General features: G+C 36.9%; 1 long non-coding RNA gene across 1 annotated transcript in view; it reads right to left on the bottom strand.

The window, feature by feature from the left end:
• LOC144338565 (uncharacterized) overlaps positions 1–12,216 on the bottom strand; it is a 371,807-nt gene that overhangs the window by 67,130 nt on the left and 292,461 nt on the right. The window contains exon 3 of the long non-coding RNA XR_013412759.1: positions 11,806–11,922. This is a non-coding gene — a long non-coding RNA (uncharacterized LOC144338565). The remainder of the gene's footprint in view (positions 1–11,805; positions 11,923–12,216) is intronic.

The raw sequence follows: 12,216 nt of genomic DNA, 5'->3' as shown, positions 1-12,216 counted from the left end.
TGAAAATAAGCAGAAATGGGAAAGATCACTGCAGCAAATTGAGACCGATTTCACCAGTTGAATTAAGGTAGCTGTAACACTCACTCATCTTTAAAGAAATAGCTCAAAAGAAGCTCATCTCTGATAATAACTACAAAATGATGGAATTTTCCACAGTATGTTCCTTTTATAAGATTTTACTGTAGCAAAAGTAGGTGAGTTCTCATAAAACAACAGCTGAGAATCCAACTATAGATGCAACATATAGCTGCTTGAATGCAAGAACATGCTTTCACTAGATTCTCTACAGATATCTCAATTTAATGTGGTACTTTCTAGATCTACATTATTTTTGCCTCCTCAGATCATGAGGAAGAACGGGAAAGGGAAATTTCCAAAAGCCACAGGTTGCTTCCCAAGCAGTGTCAATGAAGACATGAGACCTAGGCCTATATTTTCAGTGGGCCTTATCCCACCATGTAAGGTTCCATTTGCAGAGGGAGACATTAGTACACTGTGAAACATAGTCGCTCACCCAGATTGATCCTGCTGTAGGTAGTTGAGTTAGAATTTGAATCCAGGCCCATATGATCCCACTACTCATCAGATACCCTGTAATTGTTTCTGGTGAATCTATAAATTATTGGTTTTAAAAGCCATATTATTGAAGCACCATCAATTTAATTTAAAGACTTCAAGATCAATGGTTCTCAGATTTTAGCGTGCCTCAGGATCACCTGGAAGGCTTGTTAAAAACTGATTTTTGAGAGTCTATCTAGGGAGGGAGCAAGAATTTGCATTTCTAACAAATTCCCAGATGATGCTGATGCTGCTGGTCGGGAGACCGAACACTAGGGACTTCTGGACTGGATGATGGAGAGAAGAAGGCTCCCTCCGGAGGAAGCTGTCCTCTGCCTCTCACCTGATGGTGCAGCAAGAACTCAGCAAAGCGATTTTCCAGGCACACCATTAGATTTTTTTTAAAAAAGAATGTTTACTGTAACATTCACCTATTCTTCCTGAGGTGAATGACATACATTTTCCTCTCTCATCTTCTATAGACATGTTTCTTTATAAGTGACACATCTTATTATGATAGAATGTACTTTGTATAATCCTATTGAATCTACATGCTTTTAATAAGTGTAAGGTAAATAATTATCTTTCCTTTTTATTCTGTCCTGGATAGTGAAAGTAACTTCAGTTTTATGATAGATTGTTAAGTACTCACTGATTCGGTTCCTCTGAAACCAAATTTGAAAATTTCATTTTACAAATTGCGTGTGTGTGTGTGTGTGTGTATGTATGTATATCACAAAACAAATTGTACTATTTATATTTGCTGATGACAAACTTTGGGAGCAAGGAGGGGCAGCTGAGTCTTAAAACTTGAGTGCAAATGAATGAGCTTAATTTATTTAATCTAGAAAGCAATTATTTAGAGATTTAAGCAATTTGGCAGCTGGGTGTGCAGAAGGGGGTGTGGGTGGGACTAACATGTTTTTGCCAAGATTGAATTTTTGCCTAGTGTTTTTGGAATTTCAGGAATCTAATTAAGACATTTGGTAAATTTGCTTCAAATCCTCATAGAACTAATAAACTAGAGGCATTACAGTGTCTGTCAGCTCTGATTTAATGTAGATGCTCAGTCCCTTCAAACTAGATCAAGACTAGAGGGAAGTGCCAAATAGGTGACACTTTCCAAGTAGCCTACAGATATCTGTTAACATCCGTGTTCCTCCCATAGCTCCCTGGGTCAAGCAGTGATGCCTGCTTCACCGCATCCTTTGCCCATGTTTCTGAGGGATCCATGGAACCCCCTCCCAATATTATTAGCAGATCTGGGGACACCTGAGGCCCAAGTCACCTTTCTTTTCAACTCACAGTTATAGGAGTCATAATCCCTTTGCTGCCATGGAACTGCATTTCCCTCCCCCTCCTCTTTCATAAGTTTCCTCTCTCTGGGTTTAGATCTCTATGAAGCTCAAGCTGTTGTTGAGCTTGAATGAGTATAGACTCAAAGACTGGGATGCAGACACTTTGGGAGAACTCAGAACTAAGGGCAAGACATGGTACTATTGCTGCTACATTGTGGGTTAAATTTTTGTAGGCTACCCTACATATTGCATGAGTTTGTCTAACTTCTTTTCTTCCAGGGGAAATTACACTATAATTTCCAAATACTGATTTTAAAATAATCTTTTGGAACATAATTTCAATATTATTTCTCTAGGAATAATACCCTTTCCCTTTTGTATAAATTTGTTCTTTCATTCTCACCTTGTTTCAAACATTTAGATTCTTGCTAAGGATCATTGGTAAGTTGTGAGCTTCTAATATTTAATTTAATCATAATTTCTGAAATATTATAATCAAATGCTATTCCATGTTACTTCCCTAATTAGACTAATACATCAATTGGCAGTTCTAGAACTGCAGTAAAGTCTTAGCTTAAGAGTCCTGCTCATGCTCTTATTTAAACAATAAAAAGAGAATCTGAAGAACAGCACAACAGAAATGTGAGTATGGGGGTGTCTTGGTTGGCCTGGAACTGACACTTAAGTATGTTAGCTCATGCAATTAGACAGCACACCCAAAGTCCTCAATGAACCGGATTGAATAAAGATTTCTAACTTCAAGGACATGCTCAAGAACACTTAAATGCATGTGTCATTTCTTTTTCTTTCTTTTTTTTTTTTTTTTTTTAAGACCGAGTCTCACTCTATCGCCCAGGCTGGAGTGCAGTGGCAATATCTCGGCTCACTGCAAACTCTGCCTCCCGGGTTCACACCATTCTCCTGCCTCAGCCTCCTGAGTAGCTGGGACTACAGGCGCCTGCCACCATGCCCGAATAATTTTTTGTATTTTTTTAGTAGAGATGGGGTTTCACCGTGTTAGCCGGGATGGTCTCGATCTCCTGACCTCGTGATCCGCCCACCTCAGCCTCCCAAAGTGCTGGGATTACAGGCGTGAGCCACCATGCCCGGCCGGCATGTGTCATTTCATGATTGCCCTATAACCCAGGAGCTAAATGCAAAAGAACTCTGGAGCTCAATACAGAATTGGAGGTTTAGACACATACAGATGAAATGGGGATGGAAGTGATCAACGGAATTTACAAGGAACAGCAGCATTGCCATTAGAAGGAGAAATCACCATGGGTGGATATAGCTGAGCAAGGTAGGTTCAATTCAGCACAAAACTCTTAGAGCTAGAAGTGATTGTGGCTTCAGGAACAATGCAAGACTGAGTTTGAATGCTACCTGATCCATCCTTCCATCCCATCCTCTTCTGCCACTTCACTCCTTCTTGAGCAATTGTTGTTTTGGGAAAGAGAAGAAAATGTTAAGAAAGGAGTCCCAAGACTTCTTAAGCAGGACACAAAAAGCATTGACTATAAAGGGAAAAATGACAAGTTGGAGCTATATTAAAATTAAGAACTTTTATACATCAAAAGCCATCATTAAGAGAGTAAAAGCCAAGCCACAACCTGGGAGATGATATTTATGGTACATGTATACAGCAAAAGACTCCCTTTTAGATGGCACAAAGAAATCCTATACATTTCTAAGGAGAAGATAGCAAACCCAATAGAAAAATGAGTGGAAGACTTGAACAGACTCTTTACAAAGGAGAATAGCAAAAGGGTAAATAGACATCAAAAGGAGATCAACGTCCTTAGTCATCAGGGAGATGCAAATTCATACTATAATACAATGTCTCTATACACTCATCAAAATGACTGAAACAAAAAACAAAAAATGCTAAGTGTTGTGGCATCACAAATATGTGGAGCAACCACATTTCTCATACGTCACTAATGGGAATGTAAATTTGCACATCCAATTTAGATGGCCATACCTACTAAAGCAGAATATACCTACATTATGACAGAATGATTTCCCTCCTAGATGTATACTCCTAGATATATACTCGACAAAAATTCACACATATATTCACCCAAAGGTATATCCAAGAATGTTCATAGCAGCATACTCATAATAACCCAAACTAGAAAATACCTGTGATTCAACTTAAAGTATAATAATAATAAATAAATTAAAAAAAAAAAAAAAAGAAAATACCTGTGATAGTTAATTTTACATCAACTTAGCTGGACTACAGGGTGCCCAGATATTTGGTCAAACATTATTCAGGGTATTTCTGTGAGGGTATTTTTTAATGAGATTAACATTTAAACTGGTAGACTCAGTAAAGCAGATTGCCCTCCCTAATATAGGTGGGCCTCATCCAATCAACTGAAGGCCTGATTAGAACAACTTGATCCTCCCCTAAGGAAGACAAAATCCTTCCTGTCTGATGGCCTTCAAACTGCGATATCAGGTTTTTTTTCCCTTCATTTAGACTCAACTTGAAACATAAGCATGTAAGTTCTTCTTGGGTCTCAAGCCTGCTGGCCTTCAGACTGGAATGACACTATCAGCTTTCTTGATTCTCAGGCCTTCAGACTCAGACTGGAACTAAATCATCAGTACTCCCAAACATCCAGTTTGGCTCACTCTGAAGATGTTGGGACTTGCCAGTCTCCATAATCACCCTTTCCTTAAAATACATTTCTCTCTCTCTCTTTAAATATATATGTATATTGTTAAACCAGTAGGAGATATATATATCTCTCTTATTGGTTCTGTTGATTCTGTTTCTCTAGAGAACCCTAATACAACATTCAAATACTCATAAAAAGAAGAATAAATTAACTGTAGTATTTTCACACAATGAAATACAGGGCAGCAATGAGAATGAACAAGACACAATCACCAATACAAATATCTACACACAGAAGATAATAGTCAGAATTAATTTATACTATTAGAAGACAGGATAGTAACCTCTAGGAGAGGCAGTCACTGGATGCAGGTAGGAATGGGAACCTTTGGGGTTGCTGGTCCTATTTTTTTTAACCTGGTTGCTAATTATGTGGATGTGTTCAGTTTGTGAAAATTCACTGAAGTGTACACTTATGATTTGTGCACTTATATGCATGTATATTGTACTTCAATAAAAAATATTTAAAGTTCTTTGTTGGGGAATAGCCTCTTAAAGAGCTTAAGAAAGAAAAGGACTGGAAGGCAATCTGTTAACATGACCTTTCCAGGTCACATGATTGGATAGAGACCAAGAAGCATTTGAGACTCAAACCAATCTCTCTATTGACAACTAAAAACAAACAAACAAAAACCCTTAACATAACACAACAAAAAAGCATAAGAAGGTTCTGTAATATGGTAAAAAGATAAAAAGCTACCTAGGGACCCTGAGATTTGAAAAACAACACTGTGGTGAATTTCCTGGTTTCCTTTTTCCTCCTATATATCCCAGACAGATGCTGCAGAAACCTCCAACTCAGAACTGCCTACAGGCTCAGACAGAAAAAAACAAAACAAAACAAAACAAAAAACCCTCCAAGAAAAGCCTGTTCTCTCTAGTGAAAGTATTGGAAAAAGGGTGGCCTAGCAACAGAAAACCTTTCAGTCAATGCCCCCCTACTCAGGAAGCTGATATTCCACCTCATCCCACTCCCAACCTAGCAGAAGCAGACAGCACATTCCAATTCCCCTGTTGGATGGTATTGACTATCTGAGCAAGGAGCTTATCTTCTTTGTCTTAACCAGAAGCAGCAGATGGCAGCAATCCAATTCCCCTGCCAGAGGAGTGTAAGTGGGACCAAGCACGCAGCTGATCTTCCATCCCCTGCCTAGAAGAACCAGGGAGTGTTTCTACTTCCCAGCTTGGATAGTGTCAGTAGAGCCCAGTGGTGAGCTGAGCCTCCACCTCCACTCAGCTTCAACAGGGCAGGAGGTTGTGGGAGGTTTTAGTTGGCACTTCACTTCCTATCTTCCCCTCTCCTGGTGTCAGTGGGGCTCAGCAAGGAGCTGAGCTTACACTCCCACTTGGAGACAACAAGGTGGTATGAGTCAATTCCATACTTTCACTGGAAATATGTCTGCAGGGCCAAGAGGGGATCTGAATTTCCAGTCCACCCATCTGCAATAAGTCAGCACTTAAATTTGCTGGGGTGGTGTCAGTGGGACCCAGTGGCAAGCTGAATATACAAACCTGTCTAGCTCTCCTGCTATATGTCAACAGGAGAACTGCCTGCTTTTGAAAAAGGAATATTAAATAGAGTCCATGGTTTTATAACATCCAAAATATAGGGAATATTTTATTTTATTTTTGAGACAGGGTTTCGCTCTGTTGCCCACGCTACAGTGCATGACATGATCATGACTCACTATAGCCTTAACCTCCTGGGCTCAGGTGATCCTTGCACCTCAGCCTCCTGAGTAGCTTGGACCACAGGTATGCACCACCACTCCTGGCTACTTTTTAAATAATTTTTTGTAGAGATGGGGTCTCACTAGGTTGCCAAGGCTGGTCTCAAACTCCTGGGCTCAAGAGATTCTCTTGCCTTGGCCTCTTAAAGTTTTGGGATTACAGATGTGAGCCACTGTGCCTGGCCAAAGGATATTTTATACAATAAAATATCACTTGTTACACCAAGAATCAGAAAATCATAACAAGAATGAAAAGAGACAATCAACAAACCCCAATACCAAGGTGAATCAGACGTTGGAATTATTTGACAAGGATTCTAAAACAGCCATCATAAAAAGGCTTCAGCAATGAATTATGAATTCTCTTGAAACAAATGAAAAAAATTTTAAAATCTGGGCAAAGAAATAAAAGTTATAAAAAAGAACCAAATGGGATTATAAAACTGAAAAATACAATAACCCAAATAAAAACTCACTGGAGCCGAGTGCAGTGGCTCACGTCTGTAATCCCAGCACTTTGGGAGGCTGAGGCAGGTGGATCACCTGAGGTCAGGAGTTTGAGACCAGCCTGGCCAACGTGGTGAAACCCCATCTCTACGAAAAATACAAAAATTAGCTGGGTGTGGTGGCGGGTGCCTGTAATTCCAGCTACTCGAGAGGCTGAGGCAGGAGAATCGCTTGAACCTGGGAGGCAGAGGCTGCAGTGAGCCGAGATCACGCCATTGCACTCCAGCCTGGGCGACAAGAGCGAAACTCTGTCTCAAAAAAAAAAAAAAAAAAGAAAATAAACCTCACTGGATGGGATCAGTAGTAGAGTGGAGATGACAAAGGATAGAATCCATGAACTTAAGGGCAAATCAATAGAATCTACCCAGTGTTAGCAAGAGAGAGAATATAGGCTGTAACAAAATGAATAGAATCTCAGGGAGAATAACCAAAAAGATAATGTTTGTAATATTAGAGTTTCAGAAGGGTAAGAGAAACATAGACTAAAAAATTATTTAAAGAAATAACACTGAAAACCCCACATTTGGTGAAAGACATAAACCTACATATTCAAAAAGGCTGAGTGAACCCCAAATAAGATAAATGTAGGAAAATCCATGCCAAACTCCATCATAATTAAACTTCTGAAAATTAAAGCAAAGAAAAAATCTTGAAAGCAGCCAGAGAAAAACAGTGTGTTACTTTTATAGGCAAACACCAATTAGGATGGCAGCAAATTTGTCATCTGAAACCCCAGAATCTAAAATGATGTAGAATAACATTTTTCAAGTGCTGAAAGAAAAGAACTCTCAACCATGAATTCTATATCTGGAAAGAATATCTTTCAGGAATGAAGAGGAGGTGAAGACACCCTCAGGCAAAGGAAAACTAAGAAAATTTGTCACATATACTCTTAAAGAATGACTAAAAGACATTTTTCTAAGCAGAAAGGAAATGGTAACAGAAAGATTAGAACTTCAGTAATGAAAGAAGAACATTGGAATGGGTAAAAAAATGGAGGGGATGGTAAATACAATATTCTCCTGAGATTTTAAAATCACATTTGATGGTTGATACAAACATTATAACATTATTGGACATAATGCTCAATGTATGTAAAGGAAATGGACATATTACTCAATCTATGTACTCAAATGCTTAAGGCATTTCCTTTACTCACATAGAGTAATGTGTCCAATAATGTAAAACTGTAAAGGAGAGAGTAAAGGCACCTAAGTGGAAGTAAGTTTTCTACACTTAAGTCAGTGTTAAAGGTAGATACCAGTAGAATGTAATAAGTGTTTTTCATATAAATATATGAAATATATTTCATATATTTATATAATCCTTATATAAAATAATCCTTAGCGCAACCACAAAGAAAATTATACAAGGTGATATACTCAAGAATAAATACTGAAAAATATTCAAATAACCTACAGGAGAGCAAAACGAGCTAGAGAAACTGACAAAACAAATAATAAAATGGAGACTTATTCCCTAACATATCAATAATTACCTTAGATGTAACTGATCTAAACACATCAATTAAAAGACAAAAATTGATAAAAGAAGTGATCCAACCATATGCTGTCTATAAAAACCTCACTTCAAATACCTTGATAGATGTAAATTGTATGGGTCATTGCAGATATATGTTAAGATAAGGTCATACTGGAGTATGGTGGGTTCCTAATCCAATACAATTCATGCTCCTATAAGAAAATGGCCATAAAAACACAGAGACATAGGGAGAACATCATATGAAGATAGAGGCAGAAACTGGAGTTATGCTGCCACAGTCAAGGAACGCCTGGGGCTACCACAAGTTATAAGAAGCGAAGAAGGATACTCTCCTATGGGATTTGGATAAACCATGGCCTGGTCCACCTTGATTTCAGACTTCTGGCCTCCATAATTTGAGAGAATGAATTTTAGTCGTTTTAAGCTACTCAGTTTGTGATACATTTTTACAAAAGCCCTAGAAAACTGATAAGAGTAGATTACAAGTAAAAGGATGGAAAAATATATACTATGCAAATATTAATTTTTTAAAAAGCAGAAGTGGCCAAGTTAACATCTGGTGAAATGACTGCAGAGCAAAGAAATTTACTGGACACAAAAAGTTACACTGCAAATGATAGAAAAATTAACCCACCAGTAAGACACAACAATCCTATGTGTATGTGCCAACCAACAGAGCCTCATAATACATGAAGCAAAAATTAATAGAAGTGAAAAGAGAAATAAACAAATCTACAACTATTCTTGGAACTTCAGTATCCCTCTCTCTGCAATTGATAGAACTACTGGATATTAAATCATCAAGACTACGGGAGAACTGAGCAATACCACCAACCAACAAAATATAATTGATGTACTTAGAACTCTCCATCCAACAACAGCAGAATATACATTTTTAAGCACTCATGAAACAATCAACAAGATAGACCATACCCTGGGCCATAAAATAAATCTCAACAAATGTAAAACAATTTAAATAATGCAAAGTGTGTTATTTGACCATAATGGAATCAAATTAGAAATCAATAACAGAAAAACAGCAGGAAAATATCCAAACATTGGAAATTAAACAATACACTTCTCAATATTCCTTGGACTAAAGAGAAGGGCTCAAAGGATATAAAAATACATAGAAATGAAGAAAATAAAGCCACAACATATTAATATATTTGGAATGCAGCTAAAACAGAAAGGGAAATTTATAGCACTAAATGCTAGAAAAGAAGAAGTCTTGAATCAACAATCTAAGCTTCTGTCTCAAGAAATCAGTGAAAGAAGCAGATAATAAACCCAAAGCAGGCAGGAAGAAGGAAATGATAAAGATAAATAAAACTGAAAACAAGAAAATAATAAAGAAAATCAATAAAATAAAATCAGGTTCTTCAAAAAATCAACAAAATTCATTAACCTTTAGAAAACTTAAAAGGGAAAAGACAACACAATATTAGAAATGAAACATGACTATCACTACATATCCTGTGTCATGAAAAAGAAAATAAGGGAATACTACATCCAACTTTACATTCATAAGTTTGACAATTTAATAGAAGAAATGAGCCAATTTCTTGAAAATGGCAAACTATCAAAACTCAAGTAAAATGAAATAGACAATCTAAATAGTCCTACAACCATTGAATTTGTAATTTTAAAGCTCTCAAAAGCTCTCAAAGAAGATATCTCCAGGTCCAGATGATTTTTAATGGAGATACATTTGAAGAAGAATTACAAAAAGGAGGAGGAGGAGGAGAGAAATTAACACCAATCTATACAATCTCATTCAGAAAATCTCAGAGGAGGGAACACTTTTCAACTCATTTTATAAACTAGTACTACCCTTATACCAAATTAATAGAAAGATGATAGAAAAAAAGACACATCAATATTTCTCATGAAATTAGATGTAAAAATCTTCAACAAAATATTAGCAAATTGAATTCATCAGTTTACAAAAGGAATTATGCACCATGACCAAGTGAGATTTAGTATAGTTATTAAAACTGGTTCAGCACTCAAAAATCAGTCAATATACTCCATCATATCAATAGACTAAAGAAGAAAAACCATATTTTCATATCAATCAATGCAGAAAAACTATTTGACAAAAACCCAATACCAATTCATAATAAAATCTCTCAGCCAGGTAGAAAGAAATAAGAATTTCTTAAACTTAAACATCTACAAAAAAATTACGGCTAACATCATGCTTCATGGTGAAGGACTGAATGCTTTCCCTCTCAGATTGGGAACAAAGGAAGCATGTTTGTTCTCACTACTCTTATTCAACATAGTAGTGAGAGTTCTAGCCACTATAGTAGGCAAGAAAAAGAAAGAGAATGAATAGCAATTGAATAGGAAGAAAAAACTTTCCCTATTTGCAGGTTACATGATTATCTACATAGAAAATCTAAAGAAATCTATTCAAGAAAAACTCTTAGAACTAATACACGAGTTTAGCAAGGTCATAGAATGTAAAATGAAAGCACAGAAATCTCCTTTCAACACACTAACAACGAACATGTAGAAACCGAGATTAAATCACAATACCATTTACAATTGTTCCAAATAAAATTAAATACTTAGGTGTGAACCTAAGAAAACATATACAGAACCCCTATTCTGGAAATTACAAAATGCTGATAAAAGAATTCAAAGAAGAAATACATACATGGAGGAATATATTGTGTTCATGAATTGGAAAGACAAAGCGTAGTAAAGAAGTTCAATGCAATCAAAATCCCAGCAAATTTTTTGTGCACATAGAGAAGCTTATTCTAAAATTTAAATGGAAAGGCACAGGCCTTGGTATAGCTAAACTAATCTTAAAAAAAAAAATGAAGTAAGAGTGGTCACTCTACTTGACATTAAAACCTATCATATAATTGCAATAATCAAGACAGTGTGGTGATGAAGCAGTGATAGACACAGAGCTCAGTGGAAAAAGACCCAGAAACAGACCCGTACTAATATGCCAAACTAATTTTTGGCAAAAGTGCAAAAGCAGCACGGGAGAAACTGGGCATTCATAGGCAAAACAACAACAACAACAAAAAACAAAAACAAACAAAAAAACCTCAACCTAAGTCTCATGCCTTATAGAAAAGGTAATTGAAAATGGATCTCAGACCTAAATGTAAAATGTAAAACTATAAAAGTTTTATAAAAAAGCAAGGACTAGTTTCCAGAATTTATAAAGAACTTTCAAAACTCAACTGTAAAAAAACCAAACAATCCAACTAGAAAATGGGTGCAACGTGAACACACATTTTAATGACCGGGATATATAGATGGTAATAGGCACATAAAAAGACATTCAACATTGTTAGCCATTAGAGAAATGCAAATTAAAACCATAAGGAGATATTACTATACACATATCAGAGTGGCTAAAATAAAAACATTATGACTATACCAAATGCTGGCAAGGAGGTAGAGAAAATGAATCACTCATACTTTGCTGGTGGGGATGGAAAATAACACAGCTATTCTGGAAAACAATTTGACTGTTTATTAAAATACGAACCTGGCAGGGCACAGTGGCTCATGCCTGTAATCCCAACACTTTGAGAGGCGGAGGTGGAAGGATCACTTGAGGCCGTGAGTCTGAGATCAGTTTGGGCAACATAACAAGACTTCGTTTCTACAAAAAACAAACAAACAAAAAAATTAGCCAAGCATGGCGGCGTGTGCCTGCAGTCCCAGCTACTCCAGAGGCAGAGCGGGGAGGATGGCTTGAGTCTGGGAATTTGAAGTTACAGTGAACTATGATCACGCCACTGCACTCTAGCCTAGGTGACAAAGCGAGACCATGTCTTTAAACAAAACAAAACAAAAACCTGCAAATATCCCAGAGAACAGACAACTTTCATTCACACAAAAACCTATACATCAATCTTCATAGCAGCTTATTTGTAATAACCAGAATCTGACTGAA

The sequence above is a fragment of the Macaca mulatta genome, chromosome X (assembly GCF_049350105.2).
Source record: "Macaca mulatta isolate MMU2019108-1 chromosome X, T2T-MMU8v2.0, whole genome shotgun sequence".
Classification (NCBI taxonomy): Eukaryota; Metazoa; Chordata; class Mammalia; order Primates; family Cercopithecidae; genus Macaca; species Macaca mulatta.
This window is presented reverse-complemented; position numbering and strand designations above follow the sequence as displayed.